This window comes from Macaca mulatta, chromosome 11 (genome assembly GCF_049350105.2).
Source record: "Macaca mulatta isolate MMU2019108-1 chromosome 11, T2T-MMU8v2.0, whole genome shotgun sequence".
Taxonomy (NCBI): Eukaryota; Metazoa; Chordata; class Mammalia; order Primates; family Cercopithecidae; genus Macaca; species Macaca mulatta.
In genome coordinates, this window is record NC_133416.1 from 52,069,288 (window position 1) to 52,089,997 (window position 20,710).

The window sequence follows — 20,710 nt, forward strand, 5'->3', positions numbered from 1 at the left end:
TTTTCACAATATTGATTCTTCCTATCCATGAGCATGGTATGTTCTTCCATTTGTTTGTGTCCTCTTTGATTTCACTGAGCAGTGGTTTGTAGTTCTCCTTGAAGAGGTCCTTTACATCCCTTGTGAGTTGGATTCCTAGGTATTTTATTCTCTTTGAAGCAATGGTGAATGGAAGTTCATTCATGATTTGGCTCTCTGTTTGTCTGTTACTGGTGTATAAGAATGCTTGTGATTTTTGCACATTAATTTTGTATCCTGAAACTTTGCTGAAGTTGCTTATCAGCTTAAGGAGATTTTGGGCTGAGACAATAGGGTTTTCTAAATATACAATCATGTCATCTGCAAACAGGGACAATTTGACTTCTTCTTTTCCTAACTGAATACCCTTGATTTCTTTCTCTTGCCTAATTGCCCTAGCCAGAACTTCCAACACTATGTTGAATATGGTGAGAGAGGGCATCCCTGTCTTGTGCCAGTTTTCAAAGGGAATTTTTCCAGTTTTTGCCCATTCAGTATGATATTGGCTGTGGGTTTGTCATAAATAGCTCTTATTATTTTGAGATACATTCCATCAATACCGAATTTATTGAGAGTTTTTAGCATGAAGGGCTGTTGAATTTTGTCAAAAGCCTTTTCTGCATCTATTGAGATAATCATGTGTTTCTTGTCTTTGGTTCTGTTTATATGCTGGATTATGTTTATTGATTTGCAAATGTTGAACCAGCCTTGCATCCTGGGGATGAAGCCCACTTGATCATGGTGGATAAGCTTTTTGATGTGTTGCTGAATCCGGTTTGCCAGTATTTTATTGAGGATTTTTGCATCGATGTTCATCAGGGATATTGGTCTAAAATTATCTTTTTTTGTTGTGTCTCTACCAGGCTTTGGCATCAGGATGATGTTGGCCTCATAAAATGAGTTAGGGAGGATTCCCTGTTTTTCTATTGATTGGAATAGTTTCAGAAGGAATGGTACCAACTCCTCCTTGTACCTCTGGTAGAATTCAGCTGTGAATCCATCTGGTCCTGGACTTTTTTTGGTTGGTAGGCTATTAATTATTGCCTCAATTTCAGAGCCTGCTATTGGTCTATTCAGGGATTCAACTTCTTCCTGGTTTAGTCTTGGAAGAGTGTAAGTGTCCAGGAAATTATCCATTTCTTCTAGATTTTCTAGTTTATTTGCGTAGAGGTGTTTATAGTATTCTCTGATGGTAGTTTGTATTTCTGTGGGGTCGGTGGTGATATCCCCTTTATCATTTTTTATTGCATCTATTTGATTCTTCTCTATTTTCTTCTTTATTAGTCTTGCTAGTGGTCTGTCAATTTTGTTGATCTTTTCAAAAAACCAACTCCTGGATTCATTGATTTTTTGGAGAGTTTTTTGTGTCTCTATCTCCTTCAGTTCTGCTCTGATCTTAGTTATTTCTAACCTTCTGCTAGCTTTCGAATGTGTTTGCTCTTGCTTCTCTAGTTCTTTTAATTGCGATGTTAGAGTGTCAATTTTAGATCTTTCCTGCTTTCTCTTGTGGGCATTTAGTGCTATAAATTTCCCTCTACACACTGCTTTAAATGTGTCCCAGAGATTCTGGTATGTTGTATCTTTGTTCTCATTGGTTTCAAAGAACATCTTTATTTCTGCCTTCATTTCGTTATGTACCCAGTAGTCATTCAGGAGCAGGTTGTTCAGTTTCCATGTAGTTGAGCGGTTTTGATTGAGTTTCTTAGTCCTGAGTTCTAGTTTGATTGCACTGTGGTCTGAGAGACAGTTTGTTATAATTTCTGTTCTTTTACATTTGCTGAGGAGTGCTTTACTTCCAATTATGTGGTTGATTTTGGAGTAAGTACGATGTGGTGCTGAGAAGAATGTATATTCTGTTGATTTGGGGTGGAGAGTTCTATAGATGTCTATTAGGTCTGCTTGCTGCAGAGATGAGTTCAATTCCTGGATATCCTTGTTAACTTTCTGTCTCGTTGATCTGTCTAATGTTGACAGTGGAGTGTTGAAGTCTCCCATTATTATTGTATGGGAGTCTAAGTCTCTTTGTAAGTCTCTAAGGACTTGCTTGATGAATCTGGGTGCTCCTGTATTGGGTGCATATATATTTAGGATAGTTAGCTCTTCCTGTTGAATTGATCCCTTTACCATTATGTAATGGCCTTCTTTGTCTCTTTTGATCTTTGATGGTTTAAAGTCTGTTTTATCAGAGACTAGTATTGCAACCCCCACTTTTTTTTATTCTCCATTGGCTTGGTAAATCTTCCTCCATCCCTTTATTTGAGCCTATGTATGTCTCTGCGTGTGAGATGGGACTCCTGAATACAGCAGACTGATGGGTCTTGACTCTTTATCCAGTTTGCCAGTCTATGTCTTTTAATTGGAGCATTTAGTCCATTTACATTTAAGGTTAAGATTGTTATATGTGAACTTGATCCTGCCATTATGATATTAACTGATTATTTTGCTCATTAGTTGATGCAGTTTCTTTCTAGCCTCGATGGTCTTTACATTTTGGCATGTTTTTGCAATGGCTGGTACCGGTTGTTCCTTTCCATGTTCAGTGCTTCCTTCAGGGTCTCTTGTAAGGCAGGCCTAGTGGTGACAAAATCTCTAAGCATTTGCTTATCTGTAAAGGATTTTATTTCTCCTTCACTTATGAAACTTAGTTTGGCTGGATATGAAATTCTGGGTTGAAAATTCTTTTCTTTAAGAATGTTGAATATTGGCCCCCACTCTCTTCTGGCTTGGAGAGTTTCTGCCGAGAGATCTGCTGTTAGTCTGATGGGCTTCCCTTTGTGGGTAACCCGACCTTTCTCTCTGGCTGCCCTTAAGATTTTTTCCTTCATTTCAACTTTGGTGAATCTGGCAATTATGTGTCTTGGAGTTGCTCTTCTCGAGGAGTATCTTTGTGGCATTCTCTGTATTTCCTGGATTTGAATGTTGGCCTGCCCTACTAGGTTGGGGAAGTTCTCCTGGATGATATCCTAAAGAGTGTTTTCCAACTTGGTTCCATTTTCCCCCTCACTTTCAGGCACCCCAATCAGACGTAGATTTGGTCTTTTTACATAATCCCATACTTCTTGCAGGCTTTGTTCATTTCTTTTTCTTCTTTTTTCTTTTGGTTTCTCTTCTCGCTTCATTTCATTCATTTGATCCTCAATCGCTGATACTCTTTCTTCCAGTTGATCGAGTCGGTTACTGAAGCTTGTGCATTTGTCACGTATTTCTCGTGTCATGGTTTTCATCTCTTTCATTTCGTTTATGACCTTCTCTGCATTAATTACTCTAGCCATCAATTCTTCCACTTTTTTTTCAAGATTTTTAGTTTCTTTGCGCTGGGTACGTAATTCCTCCTTTAGCTCTGAGAAATTTGATGGACTGAAGCCTTCTTCTCTCATCTCGTCAAAGTCATTCTCCGTCCAGCTTTGATCCGTTGCTGGCGATGAGCTGTGCTCCTTTGCCGGGGGAGATGCGCTCTTATTTTTTGAATTTCCAGCTTTTCTGCCCTGCTTTTTCCCCATCTTTGTGGTTTTATCTGCCTCTGGTCTTTGATGATGGTGATGTACTGATGGGGTTTTGGTGTAGGTGTCCTTCCTGTTTGATAGTTTTCCTTCTAACAGTCAGGACCCTCAGCTGTAGGTCTGTTGGAGATTTCTTGAGGTCCACTCCAGACCCTGTTTGCCTGGGTATCAGCAGCAGAGGCTGCAGAAGATAGAATATTTCTGAACAGCGAGTGTACCTGTCTGATTCTTGCTTTGGAAGCTTCCTCTCAGGGGTGTACTCCACCCTGTGAGGTGTGGGGTGTCAGACTGCCCCTAGTGGGGGATGTCTCCCAGTTAGGCTACTCAGGGGTCAGGGACCCACTTGAGCAGGGAGTCTGTCCCTTCTCAGATCTCAACCTCCGTGTTGGGAGATCCACTGCTCTCTTCAAAGCTGTCAGACAGAGTTGTTTGCGTCTGCAGAGGTTTCGGCTGAGTTTGTTATTGTTTACTGTGCCCTGTCCCCAGAGGTGGAGTCTACAGAGACAGGCAGGTTTCCTTGAGCTGCTGTGAGCTCCACCCAGTTCGAGCTTCCCAGCAGCTTTGTTTACCTACTTAAGCCTCAGCAATGGCGGGCGCCCCTCCCCCAGCCTTGCTACTGCCTTGCCGCGATATCGAAGACTGCTGTGCTAGCAATGAGGGAGGCTCCGTGGGTGTGGGACCCTCCCGGCAAGGTGTGGGATATGATCTCCTGGTGTGCCTGTTTGCTTAAAGCGCAGTATTGGGGTGGGAGTTACCCGATTTTCCAGGTGTTGTGTGTCTCAGTTCCCCTGGCTAGGAAAAGGTATTCCCTTCCCCCTTGCGCTTCCCAGGTGAGGCAATGCCTCGCCCTGCTTCAGCTCTTGCTGGTCGGGCTGCAGCAGCTGACCAGCACCGATCGTCCGGCACTCCCCAGTGAGATGAACCCAGTACCTCAGTTGAAAATGCAGAAATCACCGGTCTTCTGTGTCGCTCGCGCTGGGAGTTGGAGACTGGAGCTGTTCCTATTCGGCCATCTTGCTCCGCCCCCCCTAGTATTTTCATAAGAGTAAATGACCATTGGCTTCAACTTAAAGTCACCGGCTGCATTACCCCCTAACAAGAGAGTCAGCCTGGCTTTTGAAGCTTCAAAGCCAGGCACTGACTTCTCCTCTCTGGCTATGAAAGTCCTACCTGGCATCTTCTTCTAACAGAAGACTGTTTCATTTACATTGAAAACCTGTTGTTTAGTGTAGCCACCTCCATCGATGATCTCAGCTAGATCTTCTGGAACACATGCTTCAGCTTCTCCACCAGCACTTGGCACTTCACTTTTGCACTCTTATGTTATGGAGATGGCTTCTCTCCTTAAACCGCATGAATCAACTTCTGTTAGTTTCACATTTTATTCTGTAGCTTCCTCACCTCCCACAACCTTCATAGAATTGAAGAAAGTTGGGGCCTTTCTCTGGCTAAGGCTTTGGCTTAAGGAAATACTGTGGTTGGTTCGGTCTTCTATCCAGACCACTTAAACTTTCTCTATATCAGCAATAAGGCTGTTTTATTTCCTTATCATGTGTGGGTTCCCTAGAGTAGCACTTTTAATTTCCTTCAATAACTTTCCTTTTGCATTCACAACTTAGCTGTTTGGTGCAAGAGGCCTAACTTTTGGCCTGTCTTGACTTTTGACATGCCTTCCTCACTAAGCTTAATCATTTTTAGCTTTTGATTTAAAGTGAGAGTTGTGTGACTTTTCCTTTCACCTGAACATTTACAAACTAGGCTTTTTAATTGGCTGAATCTTGTTATGTCTCAGGGAATGGGAAAGCATGAGGAGAGGCAGAGAGGTGGGAAAACAACCAACAGCCAGTTGGTGGAGTGGTCAGACCACATACAACATTTATTAAGTTTACTGTCTTATATGGGCACAGTTCTTGGTGCCCCCAAACAATTACAAACAATTTGACATTATAATAATGTCAAAGATCACAGATCACCATAACAGATATAATAATAATGAAAACTTTCAAAATATTGCAAGAATTACCAAAATGTGACACAGAGACACAAAGTGAACACATGCTGTTGGAAAAATTGTACTGATAGCCTTGCTCAGTGATAGCCTTGCAGGGTTGACACAAATCTTCAATTTGTAAAATATGCAATTTCTGTGAAGCACAATGAAGCAAAGTGGAATGAAACAATAAAACAAGGAATGCCTGTATTAAACACTTTATACATATTAACTCATTTATCTTCACAATAATACTATAAGGTTGGTACTACTATTATCCCAGTTTTACTGATGGGGCACATAGAATTTAAATAACTTTCCTAAGGTGGCACAATTGTCAGAGTGATGAGGCTGGGATGCAATGATCCAAGCTGGATGATTCCAAAGCTTTGCTGTTAACCTTTAAGTTCAACTAGCTTCCCTTCATGAACCTAATATTCCATGCTACATTGTGTCAACTGGTTATCCTTAGATGGAAATGAGGCTGAAAAATAAGTATTCCATTTTTCTTTAGTGCATGGTAGCAACGAATATTTGAGTCAAGAATTACTGTTGGTTCAGCAAACTTGCTTGCCACAGCCAGAGAGGAGGCAATTGGAAACATCTAGAGGCGAAATTATGTGAAATTTAATGAAATGGGTCAGGCAAGGTGGCTCATACCTGTAATTCTAGCACTTTGGGAGGCCGAGGTGGGAGGATTGCTTGAGCTCAGGAGTTTGAGACCAGCCTGGGCAACATAGGGAGACCCCATCTGTACAAAAAAAATCAAAAACATTATTTGGGTGTGTTGGCATGCTCTTGTGGTCCCAGCTTCTTGAGAGGCTGAGGTCGGAGGATCACTTTAGCCCAGGAGGTCAAGGCTGCAGTGAGCTGTTATTGTGCCACCGCACTCCAGCCTGGGTGACAGAGTAAAACTTTGTCTCAAAAAAAAAAAAAAAAAAAGATGAAATGAATGGCAAAAAGATATAAATGAAGAAAGAAAATGTTGAACTACAGGGTTGAATCTGTAGGACTGGATGATTTTATAGGGCAGTTCTTAACTGGAGATAACTGGAGACAGTCTCCCCCTCCCCAGGGGACATTTGGCAATGTCTGGATATTTTTGGGGATTGTCACAATGTGGGAAGGGGTTCCCTACTGGTATCTAGCAGGTAAAGGCCAAGGATGCTGCTAAACATTCTACAATGTGCAGAACCTCTCCCGCAACAAATAATTATCTGGCCCAAAATGTCAGTAGTGCTGAGACTGAAACCTTCAGTTACAGAGGATAAAGAAGAATGTAGGATCACTTCATTTTCTGGTTTGGTGACTGGAGAAGATGCCCACTTACCAAAATGGAGACTTAAAGGAAGAACAGCAGGTTTTACATCGGGGTCTGAACAAAAAGATGGAAATAGATCTGCTGGTTATTTATGGAATGTTCCAGGAAGAATATTTAGTGAGAAGAGAAATGACTTAAGAACAAAGTGCAGCAGGATGCCAACATTTAAGGAAATGAATAAAAGAAGATCTGTGAGAGACTGAAAATAAACAGCCAGGATTTGAAGACAAACCAAGAGAAAATGGTGTCATGGAAGACACAGGAGAGAGTTTCAGAAAGAAACGATGGCAGACTTTGGTAAAGAACTGCTGTATACTCAACAGTTTAATTTTCCAACTGGAAGACAGCTGCAATGCATGTTCCAGCCTTCCTTGCAGGCTGTGTTATGGCCAATGGAATAAAGGTAGAAGTGATAAATTTCTCCCTGGCCCTGCCCCCTTCTAACAACTCAAACAATCTTCCACACTCTTCGCTCCTCAGCTGCCAGATGCAGAGCTCCAGTGGAGGGCCTTAAGTCCATAAGAGATGGTGGAGCCACAAGATGAAAGGAGCCTAAGGACCCAGGTCACCACAGGGAATGCCAACAAGCAAATACATGAGGAGATCATGACCTAAATGAAAACTAAGCTTTTATTGGCAATCCCATTAAGATTTAGGAATTGGTTTCCACAGCTTATCCTCACCGACCTTAATATACTAACTCTAAAAATGCCTCAGACCAAAAAAATAAATAACTTGATCATGAGTGACTTGGGCAAGAGCCTCTTTTCATGGGGGCAAGGGAGCCAGAAACTAGTTTGTGGACTGCTGAATGCCAGTAGAAGGTAAAAAGGTGGCAATGGGGAGGTTGAAGAAACACAAAGGGAAAGCTAAAGGAAATCATGTGATTAAAAGAAGAGTCAAGGATATTTATATGATGAGAGAAAAGGGGCACTGCAGAGGAGAGGCTGAAGGTTAAGGATAGATGGGGGTGTTTAAGGAAGCAAAGTTCTTGAGGAGGAAGGAAAAAGTAGGATCCATAGTCCTAGTGGGGCAATTAAAATTGAACAAAGAAGGGGCAACACTTTTCCTCACATGAGAGAAAAGAGATAAAAATGGATTCAGAGAGACTTTGTGAGAAGGGGGAAGAAAAACATTAGAATTCTTGCCTCCTGATTTCTGGATTTTTTTCTGGTGAAGCAGCTGTGAGTATAGAGGAAAGAAAATGGGCTCTGTGTTAAGAGATCTGGGTTTGAAATTCATCTGTACAACTGATTAGCTATGTGTGGTAGATCAATTTCATTTATAGTCCAAACTATGAGTTCCCTCCCCACTACAGTTTTGTAGTTCACTCCCATTCTGACTCTGGGCTTAATCATGGGACTTATTTCATCCCATGGGATAGCAAGCAGAGGCTTGAAGGACACTTGTGTGTTTCTACTTCCTTTCATGAACTCTTGTTAATATGTGAAAATAGACCTGGTGTAGCCCATGGGAGGAGATAAGAGACCACATGGAGCAAAGCAGGATTGTCCCAAGATCCCAGCTGACCTGCCAGCTGACAGCAGATGCATGACTGAGTCCAGTCCAGAGCAGCAGAACCAGCCAATGGACTCAGAACTCAAAAGAAATTACTCTAGTTAATTATTTTAAGCCAATAAATTGGGGTGGTTTGTTATACAAGTATACTGGACACTCATGGGACAGTTGTTTAACCTCTCTTAGGTGAAATGGGATATTTATCCCTAACTCATAGCACTATTTTGATGTGTAAATACGATAATGCATTCAAAACATCTTGCTCAGTGTCTGACACTTAAAAGCAAATCAGAGTAATTGTTAACAGAAAGTTTAAAATGAGGTCATCAGCTGAGATTGAGGGCAAGAGACTAGAGTCTGCTGTAGTAAGGAGAGGAGCTAGGGGAAGGTCTGGAATAGCCATCTGAGACGAGAATGTATGAATGTATTAGTCTGTTTTCACATGGCTGTAAAGAACTGCCCAATGCTGGATAATTTATAAAGAAAAGGCGTTTAATTGATTCATAGTTCTGCAGGGTTGGGAAGGCCTCAGGAAACTTACAACAATCATGGCGGGAGGGGAAGAGGCACATCTTTTTTGTTTTGTTTTGTTTTCCATGTTGAAAAAGCCATTTACTTTTTTCCAAATATTATTCTAAATAGGTGTTTTACAGATAAGGCTCAATATAAAGTTAAACATTCTATAGAAGGAAATCATTTTTACAGAAATTAAGAATAATTTTAACAAAAGAAAACCCTAACATCTGTCTAGATGTGGTTGTGTTCCATGGGAAAATTTCAGCATCCAAAGTGCAAAGAAAAAATGACTGTGGCTTTTCTTACCACATAAAATATTTACCATCTTCCTTATAGCCTATTCTTTATTGTTAGTAGAGATGCCAAAGGATCACATATTGATCTTTAGAAGTTGGGCTCCACTGGACAAGATTGGGAGTATGGGGGTCAAGCATCAGAATGAATTCAATTTTAAAACAAAAACTGACTTTGACCCCAAGTTAACCCAAAGTTCAGCCAATGGCATATTAGAGATAAATACAAGTTGTACTTTCACATTTACAAGGTTGTGCCACTCAACACTATTAAAGACCTAATCATCCAGATTAAAACTACGCATACTCCCATCACTAGTTCTGTCCTCAATGCATCCCATTTTTATGAAAGCTCCATATTATAGCTCTGTTCATAATGGGGAATGAGAATTTCCAGGTCTTAAAAGGAGGCATCCTAAATCTTCTGGTGTAATCCTTTCTTTGCCCCACCCTCCCACTTCCCACCCTGAGACAAGTCAATCTTATCAGATAGGTAGGGTTTTTGTCATTGTCTCATGGAAATCAGTTATAAATGAAACTAGAGAAAGATCATTCATTCCATGAGCAGCATTTGACTTTAAGCCAAAGGGATAATAACCCCCCTTCCCCCAAAAGAATCACAATCAATTCCATACTAACCCTGCTACCCTTGGAAAGATCTCTCATCTAAAAGCTCCCAACAATGACCGGAACAAGGTACTGATATTATGTGACTCGAGGAGAAGGAAGGGGAGATACATGTAATTTTAGTAAAACCCTCATGCAAAATTAAACTTGAATAAAAGCCTGGAGAATGCTAAAGGTAGTAATGAGTACAGGAGGCTGCAGAGCAGAGAGTACAGGTGTCCTTTCTTATAGTCAGTCAGTGCTGGGAGTAATAGGCAGATGTGACTTCACTGGAACATTGAAGAAGTAAAGCAGTTGCCTTGTCGTCTTAGGTTGGTGGCAAACTTGCTTTTGCTTCCAAATCTGGGAGTGTTCTTTGTGAGGGTGGAACTGACTCTCTGTGACAGGGAACTACATGAAGGAGTCTTGAGAAGCTGATGTCCAGGAGTGGTCACAGATGCCAGTAAACTCACTTTAATATCTGGTGTCTGTGATGTTGAAAAGGCATTTGAGTTTTCAATGACATGTAAGGGGTCAATGTTCTCTTGCTCCACTATGGTGAACTGACTCCAATACTCCAGGGGCAAGGAAAGCAGGCGCTTGACCACCTTGAGTTGACACTTGATGTCCTGTAACATTGTAACTGGGTCTGGATTGGGCACAGCATGAGCCACTATTATAGGGCAAGGACTTTAGCCAGATTGGCAGCATTCATTTTAGTGTGTGGACTCTGAGCTACTCTCTGCAAGTGAATCGTGAGGAAAGCCAGTGTGTCCCTGTTGACCTGGAGCAGTTCACCAACAGCCTGGTACATGGCAGCTATGCTGTTGTCTTCATCTGTGATTTCTGCTGCTTCCATAAAAGCTTTGTTTAGGTGAAAGGTTCTTTGAAGTTTCGAAGAAAGTCTTTTAGAAGGCTGCAGATAGCGTGGATATCATCCACTTTGCTGAGGAGGGGTACGGTTTTCACTCTGAGGAATTTCTCTTTCAGCTTTTACTGTGCGGTCACCGCCCGAGATCCTATACAGGTGTGTCTCAGTAAGACCTCTCTGCTCAATCTCATTTACACAATGCACAACAATGGAGGGGATCATTGGAGAGGTCAAAGTAAGCCAGCATTCCCTCTCCAATCTTGACAGGTGTTCCTATCAGAGTACGAATGCAGGTAAGGGGACAGTGGTCCCGACATTCTGGATGACAGACCACACAACAGTCTCCACACTTCAGAGATAGTTTCCCAAATTTTATCTGCTTTCCACATGGAACATAGAATTCAGGTTTAATAACCGTCTTAGAGACAAAGTCATGCAGGTACATCCCTCTGTTACTCTCTGGCGTGCCCACATTGTCTCAGTTCTTGGCTCCAGCTGCCTGCTGTTCAGGGTGGGGTCACTGTTCCAAGGTTGTAAAGTACCTGTTTTCCTTTGGCTCCTGATCCAATATGGCACAGTCTCAATAGTGGACACAGCTTTGATGGGCCCGCCATCTCTGGGAACAGTCACGGTAGTTTTTGCAACTATGGATTCATTCCCCTGGTCTACTGTGGAGCCAATGGAACGGATTTTCTTTACAGGTCCAGAGGGACCATCAACAAACTGTCGGCTACTAGAGCGCCTCTTTTCTCTCTTCTTCAGCTTGAAAGTCTTCACCAAAGAAGAGTCCCAATCCAGTGATTCATCAGTCTTGTCAAAGCTGATATCTGATAAAATGGAACCAGATTCATCGATGATTGATAGTCTTTTGTTCCCAGCTTGCTGCTGGATGGTTGGCCTCTGTTGAGAAAAGCCAAAGCTGATTTTTGCTCCCCGCTTAGTTGGCCAGATATGTCACACATGAACATCTCTCGAATCAGCTGAATCTGTCATTCCAGCTTTTGGCAGTCAGCCTCAGCTCTCCGTTTGGATGTCTGCATCCACCTGATTATATGCATGCTTCAGCTTAACATCCAGAGCATTTCACTCAGTCTCTGCTTTTATCAAAAGATCCTTGTATTTCCCCCAGCTCATAGTCAGTCCTCTCCCACTTTTTAAAGAAATCCTCAAAGTCCTTCACCAGCTGGATAAATTGCAGTTCGTTTCCTTCACTGAGAATCTCCGCCCCACGCACAAGCTGCTCAAACAGATTCTGCATATTCAGTATAGTAGTATCCATCTTTTTCCGTCAGCCTGGCCTCACCTGGGCAGCCCTTCACTTCGCTCTGCGCCTCAACCAATGGCAGAGCAGCGGCCCCGCGGCCAGCTCCTGAGGCACATCTTAACATGGCAGCAGATGAGAGAGAGCAAGCGTGAGAAGGAGGAACTATCAGACAGTTATAAAACCATCAGATCTCGTGAAAACTCACACTATCAAGAGAACAGCATGGGGAACAGCGCCCCCTCCCACCAGGTCTATCCCTCTGCAACTGGGGATTATGGGATTCACGATTCAAGATGAGATTTGGATGGGAGCGCAAAACCTAACCATATCAGAGAGGAAAGTGCCAGATAACACAGTAGATCTCAGCTGAGGCCTCAGACCATGAATTTTTAGTGGCTTTTTAATAGGCACATACTATTGTGTACTTTTCTCGAAAAGGACCCAAGACTAGAAGGGAGAGTTGGACTGTTTCATAGTAACAGTTCTGCAGGCAGGCTCTTGAAAAATAACCCAGGAGCAATGAGCATGAGTAAAGATATGCATTTTGTAGGGTAGACTGGAAAGGGAAGATAGGAGAAACCCTGAGAAATAAGGGGACCAGCAATCTCAGTAGGGTATAAAATTTGTGAATCATAAATGCCAAAGTGAGAGCACTGGTGAAAGAAATGATTGTGATCAGTGAGGTGGCTGCAAATGTTACAATTTCAGAAGCAGAGCAGTTCCAGTTAATGAAACATTCTAAGATAATGGTAATGGGAGTGAGAGGCTAAAGTGGCAACAAGTCCAAGCCAATACGTTTGACAAAGAGATATCTGAGGTGGAGACAATAGATGAAATATCCCCATAGACACTGAATTCACCAAGGATGTTACATTAGTCTGTTCTCACACAGCTATAAAGAACTACCAGAGACTGGGTAATTTATGAAAAGAGGTTTAATTGACTCAGTTCCACAGGCTGTATAGGAAGCATGATTGCAAGGCCTTAGGAAACTTACAATCACGGTAGAAGGTGAAGGGGGAAACAAGAACCTTCTTCACATGGTAGCAGAAGAGAGAAAGTGCACAAGAGGAGAAGTGCCACACACTTTTAAACCATCAGATCTTGTGAGAACTCACTATCAGGAGAACAGCATGGGGGAAATCTGCCCCTATGATCCAATCACCTCCCACCAGGTCCCTCCTCCAACATTGAGAACTACAATTCAACATGAGATTTGTGTGGGGACACAGAGCCAAACCATATGGGATATGAAACCAGCTTCCTACACACAGTAGACATTACGGCTAACGGACAGCTCCAGCACCTCTCAAAATTTTGTTAGTAACTTAATTCTTTCTCCTATTCCAGTTCAAAAGATTCTAGCAGAGGACTTTGGTGACATGCCTGTGCTTAGACCTAGAGAGGAAGAGTATGATGACTAAAAACAAATGACTAAAGTGAGAAAAAACCAATTTCCCAAAAGATGAAATGCTGTTCCCAGAAGAATGAAGTGGAGGTTAGTATATTACAAAAGAAAACAAACAAATTACACCTACATGTCTACCACATTTGCAAGACTGTAATGTTGTTCACACAGAATCTGTTGTTTAACCCTCCTATCTCCTAGAACCCATATTGTGTGGTCTTTAAATATTCCCCAGTAAAAGGAAACAGGACTCTCTGGAGAAACAGCTGAATCCACCTCTGCAGCAGGATGAGCTTGGAAGATCTAGCCATATAAGGAAGCAAGAAAGCTATCTGGGATCACATCAAAAAGACACAGGAGCCCAATTGAAGGTACTGCCACTAGGACAAGATGGGGCAGCTTGAGTATTGTATTAGTTTGTTTTCGCATTACTGATAAAGACATACCCAAGATTGGGCAATTTACGAAAGAAAGAAATTTCATTGGACTTACGGTGCCACGTGGCTGGAGAGGCCTCAGAATCATGGCATAAGGCAAAAAGCACATCTTACATCGCAGCAGGCAAGAGAGAGAATGAGAACCTAGCTAAACATGTTTCCCTTATCAAATCATCAGATCTTGTGAGACTTATTTACTACCATGAGAACAGTATGGGAGAAACCACCCCCATGATTCAGTTATCTCCCACTGGGTCCCTCCCATAACACATGGGAATTATGGGAATACGATTCAAGATGAGATATGGGTGAGGACACAGAGCCAAACCATATCAAGTATGAAAAGGAATAATGACTATAATGGACCAAAATACCTCAAGTAGGTTAAAAATCCATGAGTCGAAAATGATAATTTTTTTAAAAAAAACTCATTAGCTCCCTTGGAATGCTATGGTACCAATTCACTACTATGAAAATAACAAATACATGTAAATACATGTTCATTGTGTATTTTAGCATAAGCAAATAATTTATAGGGGGTAAGTGCTCCTTTACAGAAGAATTTAAGTGTAGACCAATAAATGCAGAAGTAATGATAGAATTGGTGTATCATCATTACCTGAAAGTTGGCATATTGAGAAGGCAACACTTGAATCTACTGATCAATTTAATATGACAAAATAGACAACCTGATAACTGTATTGTATGTTAGCTTTTAAAGGCCCCGGTTAGTGACCTCTATGCATCCAGTGTCTCACACTCCAACTTTGAACTCAGTCATGTGACTTCCTTTGGCCAACAGACAGTAAGCAAGGGCTTGACAAAGCACTTGTGAGTTTCTTCTGCCTTTGTATTAGTCTGTTCTCATGCTGCTATAAAGAACTGCCCAAGACTGAATAATTTATAAAGGAAACAGGTTTAATTGACTCACAGTTCTGCAGGGCTGTGGAGGCTCCAGGAAACACAATTATGGCAGAAGGGAAAGCAAACATGTCCTTCTTCACATGGTGGCAGGGAGGAGAAGTACTGAGCAAAGGGGGAAAAGCCCCTTATAAAACCAACAGATCTCGTGAGAACTCACTCACTGTCACAAGAACAGCATGAGGATAACCACTCCCATGATTCAATAACCTCCCAGTGAGTCCTTCCCACGACATGTGGGGATGATGGGAATTACAATTCAAGATGAGATTTGGGTGAGGACACAGACAAACCATATAATTCTCATATTCTCACATTTCAAAACTAATTATACCTTCCCAACAGTTCCCCAAAGTCTTAACTCATTCTAGCATTAATACAGAAGTCCAAGTCCAAAGTCTCATCTGAGACAAGGCAAATCCCTTCTGCCTATGAGCCTGTAAAATTGAAAAGCAAGTTAGTTACTTCCTAGGTACAATGGGGGTACAGGCATTGGGTAAATACACCCATTCCAAATGGGAGAAATTTGCCGGAACAATGGGGCTGCAGGCCTTATGCAAGTCCCAAATCCAATAGGGCAGTCATTAACCTTAAAGTTTCAAAATGATTTCCTCTGACTCCATGTCTCATATCTAGGTCACACTGATGTGACAGAAGGGCTCCCATGGCCTTGGGCAACTCTAACCCTGTGACTTGGCAGGATACAGCCTGCTCTCAGCTTCTTTCATGGCTGGCATTGAATGTCTGTGGCTTTTCCAGGCACACGATGCAAGCTGTCAATGGATCTACCATTCTGGAGTCTGCAGGATGGTGGCCTCTTCTCATAGCTCCACAAGGCAGTGCCCCAGTAGAGACTCTGTAGGGTGGCTCCCGACCCCACATTTCCCTTCTGCACCACCCTAACAGAGGCTCTCCATGAGAGTTCCGGTCCTGCAACAAACTTCTGCCTAGACATCCAGGCATTTCCATATATCCTCTGAAATCTAGGCAGAGGTTCCCAAACTTCAATTCTTGAACTTCTGTGCACCCACATGCCCAACACCAAGTGAAAACTGCCAAGGCTTAGGACTTGCACCCTTTGAAGCAATGGCCTGAACTGTATGTTGGCAACTTTTAGCCATGACTGGAGCTGAAGCAGCTGGGATACAGGGCATCACGTCCTAAGGCTGCACAGAGCTGGGGGGGCCCTGGTCCTGGTCCACAGAACCATTTTTCCTTCTGAGGCCTCTGGGCCTATGATGGGAGGGGCTGCTGTGAAGGTTTCTGATATGCCCTGGAGACATTTTTCCCATTGTCTTGGTGATTACCATTCAGCTCCTCATTACTTATACAAATTTCTGCAGCTGGCTTGAATTTCTCCCCAGAAAATGAGGTTTTCTTTTCTAGTGCATCATCAGGCTGCAAATTTTTCAAACTTTTATGCTCTGCTTTCTCTTGAAGGCTTTGCCACTTAAAAATTTCTTTCACCAGATACCCTAAATTGCCTCTCTCAAGTTCAAAGTTCTTCAGATATCTAGGGCAGGGGCAAAATGCCACTAGTCTCTTTTCTAAAGCATAGCAAGAGTCACATTTACTCCATGATATGGTTTGGCTCTGTGTCCCCACCCAAATCTCAACTTGAACTGTACTCCAATAATTCCCATGTATTGTGGGAGGGACCCGGTGGGACATAATTTGAATCATGGGGGCAGTTTCTCCCATAATGTTATGGTAGCGAATAAGTCTCATGAGATCTGATGGTTTTATCAGGGGTTTCTACTTTTGCATCTCTCTCATTTTCTCTGGCCTCCACCATGTAAGGAGTGCCTTTTGCCTCCTACCATGATTCTGAGGCCTCCCCAGCCATGTGGAACTATAAGTCCAATTAAACCTCTTTTTCTTCCCAGTACCGGCATGTCTTTATCAGCAGCATGAAAAGGGAATAATACACTCCAGTTACCAAGAAGTTCCTCATCTCCATGTGAGACCACTTCAGCCTGGACTTCATTGTCCATATCACTATTAGCATTTGGTTAAAGAAGTCTCTAGGAAGTTCCAAAGTTTCCCACATTTTCCTCTCTTCTGAGCCCTTCAAACTGTTCCAACTTTTACCTGTTACCAAGTTTTAAAGTTGCTTACACATTTTGGGGTATCTTTATAGCAGCACCCCACTACTCAGTACCAATTTACAGTACTAGTCCATTCTCACACTGCTATAAAGAACTGTCCAAAATGGGGTAATTTATAAAGGAAAGAAGTTTAATTGACTCACAGTTCCGCAGGACTGGGGAGTCCGCAGGAAACTTAAAATCATGGTGGAAAGGGAAGCAAACACGTCCTTCTTCACATGGTGGCAGTAAGGAGAAGTGCCAAGTAAAGGGGAAAATCTCTTTATAAAACCATTAGATCTTTTGGGAACTCACTATCATGAAAACAGCATGAGGGTAACTAAACAATATCAGCCTTCCTTGAACACCCTGCAATCTCTATGGGAATAAACCTAGGGTCACCCCCTGAAAGAGGAGAGACAACATGGAGTAGAGCTCAATTGATCCAACTGAGACCATTCTAGACTAACCAGATCCCAACCTCTGAAATAAATTTTGCCAAAAACATTGAAATAAATCTTTAATCTGGCTGGGTACAGTGGCTCACCCCTGTAATCCCTTTGGGAGGCCGAGGAGGGAAATCACTTGAGTCCAGGAGTTCAAGACCAGCCTGGGCAACATGACAAAACCCCATATCTACCAAAAAATACAAAAATTAGCCCAGCATGGTGGTACATACCTGTAATCCCAGCTACTTAGGAGGCTGAGGTGGGAGGATCGCTTGAGCCCAGGAGGTGGAGGTTGCAGTGAGCCAAGATTGTGCCACTGCACTCCAGCCTGGGTGACAGAATGAGACCCCCCCCCCAAAAAAAAAAAATATATATATATATATATGTGTGTATATATATATACACACACACACACACACACACAAATTTCTTGGCAGTTATATATTTTGATCAAACCTCTACAGGAAATGCAGGAAATAGAGAAACATATTAACATATTAAGTAACTCCTCAGGTATACAATCTCTAAAATCCAGAATGTGAGACATTCTACACAACAAATAACTGACTTCATTGTTAAATAAATGAAGAAAAAAAAAAGAGGGAACTGTTACAGATTAAAAAGAGATCTAAATCAATTAAATGCAACAGATAGACTTGGCTTGGATCACGATTAGAATAAAATAATGATAAAAAGGCATGAGGTAATTAGGGAAATTTGAACATCGATTAAGTATTTGATGATATGGAGAAGTTGTTGAATATTTTATTTTATTTATATAGAGAGACTGGGCCTCACTATATTAACTAGACTGGTCTCAAACTCCTGGCCAGAAGTGACCCTCCTTCCTTGGTCTCCCAAAGTGCTAGGATTACAGGCATGAGCCACTGCACTCGGCCCTGGCATATTTTGTTCTATGGTGAACATCTATAGCCCCAACTACTACAGAGGCTGAGGTGGGAGGATCTCTTCACCCCAGGAGTTTGAGGCTGCAGTGCACTATGATTGAAAGCTGGGTACCTTTGAAGATAATGAAATTCAACAGGTCAAGTCATCTAATAATAGACTTTACTGTAACTGCAGAAGCACTTAGAAAATCCAAGGCAGAACTCATGGAAATCAGTGAAGATAAAACTAAATTCAGAAGGTCTTCAAGCAAGCCCCTCCCAGAAATGACTGATGAGTCTAAAACTGATGTAAAAACAGATCTGTTTATATCAACGGCTTCCCAACTGATGCAACTCATGATGACATAAAAGAATGGCTAAAAGATAAAGGTCAAGTACAATATTCAGATGAGAGGAACATTGCATAAAGCATTTAAGGGATCAGTTTTTGCTATGTTTGGTAGCATTGAATCTGCCAAGAAATTTGTAGAGACCCCTGGCCAGAAATACAAAAGCACAGACCTGCTAATACTTTTCAAGGAAGATTACTTTGACACACACACACACAAAAAAAAAAAAAAAAAAAAAAGAAGAAAGAGAACAAAATGAAGTGGAAGCTAAATTAAGAGCTAACAAAGAGTGAGAAGAAAAACAAAAGTTAGAAGAAGATGCTGAAATGAAATATCTAGAAGAAGATTGGATGCTTGCTGAAATTTTCAGGTGACTTAGATGATCAGACGTGTAGAGAAGAGTTACACATTCTTTTCTCAAATCATGGTGAAATAAAATGAATAGACCTTGTCAGAGGAGCAGAACAGGGGATGTATAATTCTAATTAAAGTAAATGCCAAGGAAGTATTGGGTAAAGCCAAAGACACGAGTAATGGTAACCTACAATTAAGGAACAAAGAAGTGAATTGGGAAGTACTAGAAGGAGAGGTGGAAAAAGAAGCATTGAAAAAAATCTTAGAAGACCAACACAAGAATCCCTAAACAAATAGAAGTCAAAACGTTGCAGATTTAAAGGAAGAGGAACAGGTAATTAAGCTGTCTGGCCTGGGTCTGCTAAAGGAAAAGTACGTTTCAAGTTTAAAAAAACTAAATCTGGCCGGGCGCGGTGGCTCACGCCTGTAATCCCAGCACTTTGGGAGGCCGAGACGGGCGGATCACGAGGTCAGGAGATCGAGACCATCCTGGCTAACACGGTGAAACCCCGTCTCTACTAAAAAATACAAAAAACTAGCCGGGCGAGGTGGCGGGCGCCTGTAGTCCCAGCTACTCGGGAGGCTGAGGCAGGAGAATGGCGTGAACCCGGGAGGCGGAGCTTGCAGTGAGCTGAGATCCGGCCACTGCACTCCAGCCTGGGTGACAGAGCGAGACTCCATCTCAAAAAAAAAAAAAAAAAACTAAATCTGCTAATGATGGTGAACAGGATGAAAATGGTGCAACTAGACTAGTGAAACGAGCAAGAGAAGAAACAGACAGAAGAACCTGCATCAAAACAACAGCAAATGGTGTCAGTAGCTTAGTAAACCAGTAGTTTAGTAAACACATTTTTTATTTATTTTAATTAGGTTTTAAGCTGCTTTTGTTTTGGGGAGCTTTTAAAATGAAAAACAAATTAGGTCCACTTCAATATCCATATGTGAGAAAGGAGAAGTTCTTTTGTTGTTTAACTTGTCTTTTTTTTTGTTATCCAAATGAGGATTTTTAAAAATGCATAGTTCTGTATGTGTTGTTTCAGATTATTCAAGTATTGAAAGGAGCAGTCTTCCCCTAAATTGCCTTTGTAATATGATAATGTTAGTACAAGCTAATAAAATATATTCTTTATTAAAAAACAAAACAAAAACAAAATAATCCACAGGGTTTGGCAAGTGATAAATGAAACAGAACAAGAGCAATAAGGAATGCATGATTGCTGAAGCTGGATAATGGTAGGTTGGCTCATTAAACTATTCTCTTGCATTCATATATATTTGTCTAATTTCCAAAATAAAAATAGGCAAAACAAAGTCCTTCATCACCTACAAATTATTTCCTGAAAGTAACTTCCACTAACAGTTTTTTATATTGTTTTCCAGACATCTTCCATGTATACGAAGGCAAGTTCATGTCTATCTATATATGTACATGTATATGCAAGTGTATATCATTTTTAAAGCAATGGAAATCATTCTGTATAAGACAAATAAAATGAAATGAAATAAATTAAAGCCCCCAGGTATTTGTCTACATAATAGCAAACATCTGAATATTTACGTAAATATATGTATGTGTAATGGTTTTGGAGCAGGAGAGAGTCAACATCTATAAATCTAGCCTGTCAGATTTGACTGTTTTTTAATGTGATATTAAAAGTGTAATAGTTATTTTTACATTAATAAAAATCTTCCTCATAAATACATACACTTTTTTGAATTAAATAATACATATTTTGGAATCATGAATAGACAGTTCTTGCATACACTTTCCCTCTTCACCAAATGATTGCTTAATAGAGATTGTGTATAAGAGTCTTAGGAAACATTTGCTTAAGGAAGCAAAATTTAAATTTACTTTTACTAAAAGATCCTCAAAGTTCATATTTTTGACATATTCTGTAAACCCCTATAATCTAATAC

General features: G+C 41.3%; 1 long non-coding RNA gene and 2 pseudogenes across 3 annotated transcripts in view; 2 read left to right on the top strand and 1 right to left on the bottom strand.

Annotated features, from left to right (window-relative positions):
* LOC144332823 (uncharacterized) overlaps positions 1–20,710 on the top strand; it is an 83,127-nt gene that overhangs the window by 9,291 nt on the left and 53,126 nt on the right. The gene's annotated exons all lie outside the window — the stretch shown is intronic.
* On the bottom strand, positions 10,032–11,912 carry LOC701288 (rac GTPase-activating protein 1 pseudogene; annotated as a pseudogene). The gene has a single exon (XR_013400966.1). The product of XR_013400966.1 is annotated as a rac GTPase-activating protein 1 pseudogene (transcript).
* Positions 18,201–19,615, top strand: LOC703372 (lupus La protein pseudogene; annotated as a pseudogene).